This window comes from Artemia franciscana, unplaced genomic scaffold (genome assembly GCF_032884065.1).
Source record: "Artemia franciscana unplaced genomic scaffold, ASM3288406v1 Scaffold_1585, whole genome shotgun sequence".
NCBI classification, from domain to species: Eukaryota; Metazoa; Arthropoda; class Branchiopoda; order Anostraca; family Artemiidae; genus Artemia; species Artemia franciscana.
The window spans coordinates 28,709-41,013 of record NW_027062876.1 but is presented as its reverse complement, the minus strand read 5'-3'; the positions used below and the strand labels follow the sequence as shown (position 1 = coordinate 41,013).

Genomic DNA, 12,305 nt, shown 5'->3' with positions numbered 1-12,305 from the left:
CACTCTTTTGAGTTACCAATACTCTTTGGACTAAAAGAGAGAGTATGGGAAACAGGTGGGGGTACAAGTATTGGCACATGTATACAAATTGTATGGCATACAGATTCAAGATTGTCTGACATTAATGTCACCTATCATTACCCTGCAAATTTACAAAGTTGATTATTAAAACTTAAATGAAAATATCGTCTATATCCCTTTTTTCTCTTTTTTTTTATGTTTTTATAATGAAACACACTTTTTCCAAAAGGGCATTATAGATATATTTGTGTACAACACTAAGTTTGTATGTAAGCGGCAAACTGCACTGCTACAAAGCAGTCATACAGCATATTTTGACAAGAGGTGCTCTCATCTATATAGGCTAGCTCTTGAGCTCTCCCACAGTACTGGGTTGATTAAGCTGATTTTGAAAGGGCAATATTTACCGTTTTCTTGATTATTTTCGTCAAAGGTGCATTCACATGAGTTATGTTTTCTTTTTTTAATGCTTAACTTTCGCATAATCTTTCTCTAATAACTAATCTAGCGAGTTATTAGATAATTCATAATCTAATAACTCGCTGCTGAACCATGCCCCTTGAAGCCAACACAGCTGCACGCGCTCCTCTTCTACCCAAATATATTCAAATCTTTGTTGTTGTTTTTTAGCCCTTCCCATCAAGTTCCATTTCCTTTAATCCTTCCGTATGACCTCTTCCCATTCTACTTGGGGACGACCTGCTTTTTGATTGGCCCTGTTTTTGATTTGACAAAAAAAATTGCAATCTCTAGAATGTCAGCTAGTTGTCTTGTCCTTTGTTTTGTGTTAGCCCAGAATGTGGGATTGATATATGGTCAGTCAAAAGTATACTGAAGACTGCTATTGCTACTAACAACTCTCCGCAGCACCAAGTCACCTGAGGCCAACACAGCCACGTATGCACTGCCTTTTAATCTATTCAAATCCTCTTTCATATTGAGGAAGAGCGAGAGAGAGAAAATCGTTTAATTCTATCAATCAATAATATATACATAATATACTATTTACAAAAATAGATGGCAGGGAGGCAAGGTTTTTTTTTTTGCAGACATTTTAACAAGTAAAGAAATAAATGGATTAAAAGTAAAGACATGAAAAAAAAAGAAAAAAAATTAATAGATGAAAGTTTTTTTTACTTACCACACCACAAAAGACACAACACTTGAAAATACATGGAAAAAAATATCGTAACCTAACCTTGGAGAGAGCTATCTTAATGTTAAAAACATTCCAGGAAACACAAGCACAACTCAGGACCATGCATAATGAATAAAAACAAATTATGAAACAGGAAGTTGATGTAATAGGTAGAGAAGTAACCGAAAGCAGAGCCGAAAATATTGCTGCATCTGCGGCAGTCCATACAGTAACCAACATACATGTCCTGCAAAAGAAAAACAAATTGCGAAATTTGGCAGACTAAACCACTTTACGCGTGTGTACGAGTAAATCTGTTCACAACATCGAGCATGATCAGCTGATGGATATCGAAGACAGCACACCGACCTTGGAATTCTTTATCGACTCAAAAGACAATGCGAGCGAAAACATGTATATGTATGCTGTCTTTATAAGTGGGCAATAACTGTGGATTTATTTTATTTATGTTCTGGGAAACAGCTCAATATTTGTTCGGAAAATTGATATCTGGGGATATTCTCTCATAAAAAGCGGTCTAAATTGATCCGAAGTCTGAGAAAAATTCATTATGAGCCTTAATTTTGGTTTTTGTAATTGACGTCATGTACTATGTTGGTACATTATATAAGTATTTCTTGTGACAAGGTATAAGTGTTTTCTTATATGATGTCATACATAGCCTAAATAAGATTGTTGAATTTCGAACGCATCAGTTGTTTATATAATATAACTAGATGTTGGGGTGGCGCTTCGCGGCACCCCAACATCTAGTTGGTGGGGCGCTTCGCGCCCCCCAAGCTCCCCCGTGCGCGTAAGTCGTTACGCGCGTTTAAGTTTACAATGACTGATGAAGATGCTCAAAGAGTCTATGCCAAAAAACTTGCTGCTGATAGTTCCTCGGCACGCTTTCTTTTCTGACTTTCTCTATCAGCAGCAAGTTTTTTGGCATAGACTCTTTGAGCATCTTCATCAGTCATTGTAAACTTAAACATTAATAGATTTCTACGTGAACATATGTCTTATATAACTTGAATGACGTCACCGTCAAAGCAAAAATGACGGCAACTAATTTCATGACTTAATTTCAGAACTTAATTTCTGTGTTGACTGACGTCATGAAATTAGTTGTCGTCATTTTTGTTATGACGATGCTTAGTATATTGTAAAACACATTAATTTGGTTAATAATATACCATTTAAAACACCAAAATGAACATGCTGGAGTAGTCACTCGGTGAGAGAGGGTGTCAGAACGGAGAATGAAGGTCCCAGGTTCAAATCCTGGTTAGGCTAAAAAAGGTAAAAATCTAAAAACTAAAAAAAAACTGAAAAAACTAAAAAAGGCAAAAACTACAAAAAAACTAAAAACTAATAAAAAAAATTAAGAATAAAAATAAAAAAGATAAAAACTAAAAAAAAGTAAAAAGAAAAAACGAAAAAAAACTAAAAAAGCTAAAAAAAAGGTAAAAACCAATAAAAAACTGAAAAGAAAAAAAGGAATAAAACTAAAAAAATTTTCATCTAAAAAACTAAAAAAAACTAAAAAAGGTAAAAACTAAAAGAACTAAAAAGAAAAAAAAACTAAAAAAAGGAAAAAAACTGAAAAATAAAGGAGAAAAAGAAAACTAAAAAAATATAAATAAAAATAAAAAAACTAAAAAGATAAAAACTTCAAAAAAAACTAAAAAGAAAAAAACTAAAAAACCTAAAAAAAGGTCAAAACCAATAAAAAAAAACTAATAGGGAAAAAATTAAAAATTTATTTCATCATATACCAATTCAAAAACGAATGTATACCGGGAGACAGGGAATATAAATGACACAACTACAACGGGGACGCCGGGGGGCACAGGGGGATATAAATGACGACTGGGACACCAGGAATATAAATGACAACCGGGACGCTCAAAGAGAAATCAGAGACTGGGACACCGGGACACAAATGACGACCGGGACACAGGGAATATAAATGACGACCGGGACACAGGGACATAACTACAAAGGGGACGCCGGGGTGCTCAGGGGGATATATAAATGACGATGGCGACTCAGGGAATGGTCGATTAGCAATCACCATCAACAAAGCTCAAGGGCAGTCATTAGAATCATGAGGTATAGATCTGAATACGGATTGTTTTCCCATTGACTATTATATGTTGCATGTTCAAGAGTCGGTAAACCTGACAATCTATTTATATGCACAGACAATGGGACAGCAAAGAATGTTGTATATTCGCAAGTTTTACGTAGTTAAAAACATATATATATATATATATATATATATATATATATATATATATATATATATATATATATATATATATATATATATATATATATATATATATATATATATATATATATATATATATATATATATATATATATATATATATATATATATATATATCTATATTTACAGGTGGGACATAGGGACACAACTACAATGGCGCGTAACTAATATGGCGCGTAACGACTTACGCGCCCCCACCAACTAGGTGTTGGGGTGGCGCGAAGCGCCACCCCAACAGCTAGTATATATATATATATATATATATATATATATATATATATATATATATATATATATATATTTATATATATATATATATATAACTAGATTGTCAGGTTTACTGACTCTTGAACATGCAACATATAATTGTCCATGGGAAGAACAATCCGTATTCAGATCTATACCTCATTATTCTAATGATGTGTCCCTGTGTCCCGGTTGTCATTTATATTCCCTTTGTCCCGGTCGTCATTTGTATCCCGGTGTCCCGGTCTGTAATTTCTATTCGAACAATCCCTGTGTCCCGGTCGTCATTTATATATCTCGCCTTTGCCCCCGGCGTCCCCGTTGTAGTTGTGTCCCTGTCTCCCGGTCGTCATTTATATTCCCTGTGTCCCGGTCACTGATTTGTGTCCGGGTGTCCCAGTCTGTAATTTCTCTTTGAGGTTCCCGGTCGTCATTTATATTCTCTGTGTCCCGGTCGTTATTTGTGTCCCGGTGTCCCGGTATGTAATGTCATCAGTTGACAAACATGACGTCAGTCGACAAACAACTTCATGACGCATACAGCTCAATCCTTATAATGACGTCAGTCGACAAACATGACGTCACTCGACACACACACATAGACAACTTATTTTTATATATATAGATGTTTGTTGAAAGACCCAAAACCGAAAATATAAAGTTGCATTTACTATAAATGATGATTCTTTGGAACCCCTGAACTACCAAACGTGATAAGATGTGAAATTTTACAACCTGGACCATAAATTGCGACAACACCAATACAGTCAGCTAAAGCAAAGGCCATTGCTAAATTGTTTGAAGTAATCAAAATCCAAAAACGTATCAAAAATGAAACTGAAGAGCAAAGAAAAGGGTGTTTAGAAGATATACGAAAACGACAATTAGAACGTTATAAAAATGAAAATGAAGAGTAAAGATACTGGCGGTTGGAAGACATACGACGCAAAGAAAGTGAGCCTGTCAATGAAAATCAACCTGAACATCGAGAATCGAAACGTGTCAAAATTTAAAATGATGATGTTTGTGTTTGGGATTTCGATATGGATAAGATCACCAAAGCCTACCATACCTCTGTTAAAGGAAAAACAAAAGTTTTGCGGTATGTATTTCATAATGACGTTAGATAAGGCAAGGCAAAACAAAACAAATAAATTGACAGTGACTGGGATGATGATGGTTTTAGATTTTGACATAGATAAGGTCATCAATGTCTACCGTACCTTTGAGAATCAAAAATATGGACTAGATAAATTGTTGGAAGAAAAAACAAGTTTTTGTTCCACCACCTAAAAGCTTAAAAAAAAGAAAAGTTTGGAGATATTTCTTTGATACTGACAAAATATAAGTCAAGGCGAAAGAAGAAGTTTTTTTACCATCACCTGAACAATGTAAAGAAATATAGGTGGTCATCAATGCTTATGATACTTTTGAAAATCGGAAACCTGGAGTTGATATAACTTTGGAAGAAAAATAAGTTTTTGTCCCAGCACCTGAACAATTAAGAGAAACAAAGGTTTGGTGACATATCTTTCATAATGACAAAATATAAGCCGAGGCAGAAGAAGAAGTTTTTGTTCCACCACCTGAACAATGAAAAGAATCAAAAGTGGTTGTCAATACCTTTCATACGTTTGAAAATCGAAAACCAAGACTAGATAAATTGCAGGAAGAAAAAAAAAGTTTTTGTCCCACCACCTGGACAATTAAAACATACAAAGGTTCGCTGATGGTTCTTTCATAATGACCAAATACGAGCCGAAGCAAAAGTTAAAGGTAGAGTAAAACAAATGTAATTTTACAAATGTACCACTTCCAATTTAAGGTTCATTTGGACGTCAGGACATCAATAAAAGGTTCAGATTGTCTGTGGTTAGAAGACAAGTAACAGTGAGGATCTATATATTGAAGCCTGCCGAGTGTCGGCTTCAAAAATTGGAAAATTACCAAAAAATGGAAAAGTTTAAATATTTCACGACACTATTTTTGTATATTTGTCAAGTCAGGACAACAGAGGTGAAGATAAAAACTCATTTTTTACTTTTGCTTTAGTAACTTTGCTGACATAATAGCTTCAAATATCTGTGAAATTCTTCCAAGCCTTAGTAACTGTTGTTTCTTTCTCTCATTTACTGTAATATATGGAACATTATTATCCTCAAAGTCGGAACCACTTGTAGTATTTGATGTTTCTCTTGGTCTCTAGAAAAAACATCAAAAGAGGAAAATCAATCAGTGTAATCATTTACTAATAAAGTAGCTTCAGTAAATTTGAAAATTTGACTGCCAAATTCGCTTCAATATAAATTTTTAGAGAAAAACAACAACAAAAGAAATAAAAAATCAACAAACAAAACCAATCAGTGAAATTAGTTTCTAAGAAAACTGCTCGAGAAACTTAAATGAATGAATCCATGAAAGAGAAGCACTATTTTATTAGTTCTAGAATTTTTAAATTTTCATTCACATGAGTCGAAATAATCTACAGTTGCTGCTTGCTTATGAACAAAATTGGGAAAAAGAATCATGCATGCATAACCACTCTTCACAAGAGCAACTGGGAATTGTAAATTTTATTCAAACAGTTCATGGTAACAAACTGTAACTAAGGATCAATTTGGCCCAGTAGTAGCCAAAACTCTAAAAACCGAAATTTTGGTAACAATAGATATATCAAATGAATTGGCTCTTTATGCAAATTCCAAATATATAAAATTCATAAAGTTTAATGTTACCCATCAAAAACAACGAGCCTGATAAAAGTTGCCTGATTTTTGAAAAAAGGAGGAAACACCCCCAAAACTCAAGGAATGTTAATGAAAATTGCATTAATAGAATCAGTATTTCAGAGAACCCTACTTTAGAGGTTTCAAGTTTCTAATAAAGAATTTTATATTATTTGCCAGAGGAAAGATCATGGATGTGTTTCTATTTATTTTTTATAGAGGTGATTGTAATAAACCAATGGTCCTAGAAGATTGAAAGTGGGCTCATTCAAACAGAAATTAAATTTTAGTGCCCTCTTTAAATGACCAAAAATATTGGAGGGTAACTAGCACCTCTCCAATGCCACCTTTTCCGTAAAGTTACCTGGTAAAAATTTGGACCCAAAATTTTGAGGTGCATTAACTATGTCTCTGAGAATGACAAGAACCACCACAGCCCCTGGGAAAGGGATGTAAGTTACTAAATTAGTCAATTTGTTACAAATTTCATTTTTTATAGGGACATCTTTGGAGGGGGGTTTGCACGTGGAGGTTCATTTTTGGGGGGAATTTTACATGGGATAATTTACTATAATTCCTAAACGCCAGTTTTTTTTATTCCTCTTGCTTTCTCTCTGGCAACTCAATTTTAGTTCAGTTCTAGGGGAATCATCCAAGTAAAATCTTCACCAGAATCATTACGAGATTTTGTGGCTTTATATAAAAAAAAATTCCATGGCGGTTAGCAAAATCTTCTTAGATTCGACACGTCTATCATTATCAGATATACACTCGAGCATACCAACACATTCTCGACTGCTCGATACAATAATGACCACAGCAAGAAATTCACATTCGAACTGACAGATGACAGCCTTGAAAGACACGAAAAGGGATAAATACATTTTCATCGTTACTTTACCGTAACATTTGATTAAGTTTTTTTTTTTCATTTTACATGTATTTTGAATCTTTCCGAAGCAAGGCAAGAAGCTCTTCAGAAATAGAGCCAATAGGCTCCTTGAGTTCCCTCTTAAGCTTTAGAAATTCATTTCAGCAAGTATTATTTGGAAATAAGCCAACTCAGTGTATGTCTCATTTAATTAAGGATTTTAAACGATTTCTAAGTGAGACATGATTTGGTTATTTCGGTGTATGATTAATTGATTTCTTGGGATTTACAATATTTGAAAACTATAGTCCCTTTGAGACTATTCTGATAGCAACACAAGTCTTGCCTGCACCACGAGCTCGAAGGTAATGAAACAAAGTGGTGCTAAGTATGACATGTGAAAAGCACTTCGTTAGCTCGAAGGCTGTTGCAAGCTATTTATCAATTCTACTATATAGATTTATTTAAACATATAAGAAACTAAGTCCCAAGCTCTTCAAAAAGACTATACCCATATATAAGGTAAATTTATGCAATATAATCCTACGATAAGTTAGATAATTTTGTTAAAGTGATTAGTGTTAGGCAAAGAGAATATAATTGCTATGGTTAAGGTCAGAAGGGAAGTCCCTAGTTTCTTCTGCGTGGATTCAGGAGTTAAACAGGGAAACGTTTTATTCTATTTATATGTATTTTTCACAGACTCTGTCCTAAGAAATATAGTACAGACTATGGAAGAAGAATGTACTGGACCGGAGGGTGAAACTAGGTAAAAAGTTTAGCAAAATGAATAAGTATTCGAAGATCTTGGGAGTTTAGGGTGGGTAAATAGATGTTAAGAAGCTTAGGTCAATTGCGAATAAATGAGAATGAAATGACGATTTTGGTACGAGATAATTCGCCGAGTAAATGTATTCACATAAATAGGTAACATTATTAGCAGGAATGGTGATGCAGTGAAAATATAAAACACAAAATAGCCAATGCAGTGCTTTTCATAGTTGGAGGAAAGTCTGGAAACAGTAAAGATAATCAATCTTGGAGCTGAAATTCGGATAGCAGAAGCCCCGGTAACGACAAGAGTCACACTCTGAAATGTGGGTACTTCCACAGGTTGAAAAAGAAATTTCGTAGACGTTTTCAAAGCATAGCTCTAGGTATGTGTTTGAACATTCGTATATCGCGTAATATCGAACTTTGGACGCTTAGAGCCTCTTTGAAACTGTACTTAAACTGCCGTGACTAATTATATTTTGCTCGACCTATTATCAGAAGTCAGTCCCAAATTACTTATACTTTGCAGCGTAAAAAGAGAAATATAGTATTCTACACAACGTCAACAAGGCTTGATTGAAACACATTCCATACTGGTTTTATGTCGACTAGGATAGCAAGTAGAACAAGAAACAGGAAGAAGAGATTGTAGCCATAACTCCCCAACGCTGTATTCAAACATGTGTTTAAACGTGCCTAGTTTCAACGTAGTACCCGGTAGTATCTATAGCTATATCTTTATGCTATATGCTAAACGTAATATCTAAATGCTTCTTTAGCAGGGATTTGAACGAATCAAATTTTATTGACAAAAGTTCAAGTAAAACAAAAATAACATGCTATAAGATCGAGAAGCTTACGCGTGTCTGAGCAGCTCCTTAGCACACAAAAATAGATCTTCTATGCTTTACACAGATAGTAAAGGAAACGTAAATGAACATAAAAGGCTCATAACAAAGTAATAAAAACGAAAGAAGAGAAGTCAATAAAAAGGTGAAAAACAGTGGTGCCAACTAACAAAACGGCAACTAAAAGAAAAAAAATAATACATTATATTTTGTATTATATTTGCTTTAATCGATCTATTTTTTTGTACTAAGGGGCTGCTCCGACACTTGTGAGCTTCTCGATCTTATGGCATGTTATTTTTGTTTTACTTGAACTTTTGTCAATAAAATTTGATTAGTTCAAATCCTTGCTGTAGAAGCATACCAGATACTACGTTGAAACTAGGCACGTTTACACACATGTTTGAATACAGCCTCGGGAAATTATGGCTACAATATCTTCTTCCCGTTTCTTGTTCTACATGCTATCCTAGTCGACATGAAACCAGTATGGAATGTGTTTCAATCAAGCCTTGTTGACGTTGTGTAGAATACTATATTTCTCTTTTTACGCTGCAAAGTGTAAGTAATTTGGAACTGACTTCTGATAATAGGTCGAGCAAAATATAATTTAGTCACGGCAGTTTAAGTGCAGTTTCAAAGAGGCTCTAAGCATCCAATATTCGATAAGTAAACTAAAGAAACAATATTTAAACACAGAAAATTACAGCTAAGTTATTATTTAAATACCAAAACACTGGACGGATAATTTTTAAATTGAACTTAAAAGGATCCATATAGTAAAAAAAGAGTAAAGGGTATTTTCGTCTCTCTTTTTAGATTTGACTATTTTTGAGTTTAGTACCTTAGAACGGCCTATCAGAATCTTCTCCAAAAACACGAATCTCCTCCAAAAACACGAATAAAATTGAAATATTAAGTAGTTTTAATATTTAAATAAACAGCAAAGCCTTATTACTAGCATTGGCTAATATAGAGTTTGGATTCAGTCTAGATTATAGAGGTAGTCAAATCTCATTGTAAATTGGTTCTTTCAAATTTTTTTATTTGGCTTTTTGTTTGTTTATGGCCCTTTTTGCATAAAACAAACACGACAGTTTTTCTATTTTGCAACTAGCATACCTTCCAAAAATATAGCAAATGAAAGAAGGGTCAGTATCATCCATGGCTGAACATGATATATCATATCGATTGGATTACTCAAGCCATGTTCAGACCGCTGCATTACGAGCTGAGAAAGAGTCCATCGGAGGCCACTTAAAAAAAGAAAAGATTATTTACACAGATATATATATATATATATATATATATATATATATATATATATATATATATATATATATATATATATATATATATATATATATATATATATATATATATATATATATTTGAGTGTGCGTGTTTGTACTGAAGACCTAAGATATTAAATAACATACACTTATTTTCAGCGTAGAGCACCACAACAGTTAAGAGTTCGAGACAAAAATCGTGTATAATAAAATACACAATCGCTATATCGTAATCTAAATAAACTCGCTGAAAATTTAGTCTCAGCTTCAAGAGATATTTGGTCAAATTCATTATACATTGAAACAAAAGAAATACATTTATACAGAACAAATGTGTAAAACAAATTTTCACAACTGATACAATCAGTCTTATTGCAGTGGTACAAAATCCATGTTTAATTTTGTTTGTAATGACAAATTTTCATTAAAAAAGTTAGTAAACACTACAGTTTACCAGTATAGACAAGTTAATATTCGGAATTAACAAATGAGTAATTATCATCTTCAATTACTACAAATTTAGTGTTAACAACACTAGATAATTGATATCACCCCCCCCCCCTTAATTTTGCAGCCACTAGGCAATTTCCTTGGTTGTTATCACTGCTTAGAAAGTTGTTTTGTTTTGAAATAATGAAAGAAAAGCATTTCCACAATAAATATATAGGTCTTACATAGTCGTTCAAGATGTAACGTTTTATAGTTTTATGATTTAAAACTATTTGGTATGTTTTTTTTTGCGTTATTTATTTCATTATGTAATTAACATATTTTAATTAAACTAAAATGAAAATATACAAATTGCATAGCTTTTGCTTAAAACTATGCCAAAAAAAAAAAAAAAAAAAAAAAAAAAAAAATCACAGTCCATAGGTAATATAACTATGCCTATGGGGTTGACTAAAAAACTTGCAGGACCCGGGGGCAAGAGCTGTAAGTTATGTAAGATGCCCGTTATTTACAAATAAGGTTTTTATTAGAAAAAGAAGGAATGTTTGATCCTTGATATCCAAAAAGACTTAGGATATTAAGATGAAACTTTAAGAAAATGTTGAGAAAAATACCAAACATAATCAAAACACACTATGTACTTGCTGGTTGTCAAAAGCGAAATGCTTGCCAGTAAAAGCGGAATGAATGCTTGCCAGCATTCATTCCGTTCGGAGCTAGTGCGCGCTGGTGGATGCTATTGCTTATTTAGGATATTTGTTCTGTTTGAATTGTTTGAACACTTGCCAGTAAGTCTCTGTTTAATGGATTTTTGATTTGGTTATTAGCCAATCTAGGGGAGATTGTTGAATAATTTTATGATGTCTCTCACGAAGTCGTACTTTGATCAGAAACATTCTGAGCTTATTCAGCTTCAAAAATATAATTTCTTGATCTTTCAACTATGTTGAGCAAAATGGCTTTCTTAAAATATTGATTATATGTATTTGCGGAAATACTAGGTGTCAGAGAGGGGCCAGTTGCCCACTAAACACCTCCGAACATTAAATAGGGCACTAGCCTTTTCAATTTGGAATCGAATAAGCCCTTTCGGAAGTTGACGAATCCTTCGATACGAAGTGCCCTTGTCTAAAAAAAAAAAAAAATAATAATAATAATACGCCGTGCCCACAATGCTATTTACATGGCTGCCCATGATACTTTTAACTTTGGGGCTAGAAACAGTATGTGATAGCTGATGAAAAAACAAAGTGGAGGATGGAGACATCTAAAAATAATTCATCAGTCTCCTAGTTGTTCTAGGCTCTCTAACTTAACCTCACTGCATTACTAGATGATCAGAAAGGGTAAGGCTAGGCCAGTACAAGATTTGAGATTTTCTTAACCTTGTCTGTCTACCAACTAGAAGTATATGCATACCTTTTCATTAACTTTCAAAAAATGAGTGTCTCTAAGATTACGAAATATTTGTCTCTATGCTTTGAAATATTGACTATTTTTTCAGTGTTAGCAAAAGCCTTGTGTTAATAAAATTGTATCGTTTTACGAAGTGGTAATAAACGAATAAAGTTGATTTTTCAGATTAAAGGAAGATATAGCTTTAGTACTTTAAAAAAAGTGAAATTACTCTGTATATAAGGGGG

General features: G+C 33.4%; 1 long non-coding RNA gene across 1 annotated transcript; it reads right to left on the bottom strand.

The window, feature by feature from the left end:
- Positions 1-973: 973 nt before the first annotated feature.
- LOC136042603 (uncharacterized) lies at positions 974-10,185 on the bottom strand. The gene is made up of 2 exons (XR_010621360.1): positions 10,043-10,185; positions 974-1,406 (listed from the first exon to the last, which is right to left on the bottom strand). It is a non-coding gene; the product is annotated as an uncharacterized LOC136042603 (long non-coding RNA).
- Between the last annotated feature and the right edge of the window lie 2,120 nt (positions 10,186-12,305).